Source organism: Struthio camelus, chromosome 12 (assembly GCF_040807025.1).
Source record: "Struthio camelus isolate bStrCam1 chromosome 12, bStrCam1.hap1, whole genome shotgun sequence".
Lineage (NCBI taxonomy): Eukaryota > Metazoa > Chordata > Aves > Struthioniformes > Struthionidae > Struthio > Struthio camelus.
The window spans coordinates 9,812,553-9,813,290 of record NC_090953.1 but is presented as its reverse complement, the minus strand read 5'-3'; positions in this window follow the sequence as shown (position 1 = coordinate 9,813,290).

Genomic DNA, 738 nt, shown 5'->3' with positions numbered 1-738 from the left:
GGAAGTGCCCGCCCGTCCCCCGAGCAACAATCCCCGCCCCCAGCGCTCACTTCCGTCCCCTCAACTCCTCCCCCTCCCCTGCGCCTTGTCTCGAGGCCGCCGGTTCGAGTCCCGCGCCGGGCGCCGCGGCCAGCGCTGCGGGGCGCCCCTGGCCCTGCTCGGGAGCAGCCCGGGGTTTGGCCCTGTGATCCCCCCTCGACTCCCTCCTAGCCAGGCTTTCCTGTGTGTTCCCCGGCCGCACGCCGGGATCGCTCGGACGCGTCCCCTGCGGCCATCTTCCCTCGTGGATTTTTCCCTCCAGCCAGGTCCAGCCCTTGAGGGAACCGGGGGCGGCTGCCCGCGGGGATGTCCCACCGGCCGGGGCCCCGGCAGCGGGGCAGCCGCCTGGCGTCGTCCCAGCCCTGCGGCCGGCTGGGCTGCGAAGGCGGCGCCGCCCTCGGGCGCCGTCGAGTAGCAAAGCCGGGGGAAGGCGCCGGGCGCCGCGGCCTGCTCCCCTCTCCCCAGGTGTTTTCCTGAGGGAACCGGCTTTCAAACTCCTTCCTAAAACCCCACGCGTCGCCCGCGCCTCAGGGTTCCCCGCCGCGCGTGGGCCCCTCGGCGCCGGGTGTTTCTGGGACGCCGAGCGCGCGGCGCCGGTGGCTGGAGGGAGCACAAAACAGCCATTCAGGCCCGGGGCCCTGGCACCTGTGAGTGCCGCCCACGTGCGGCTCCGATCCGTTTCCGTAAAGCCCTTAATTC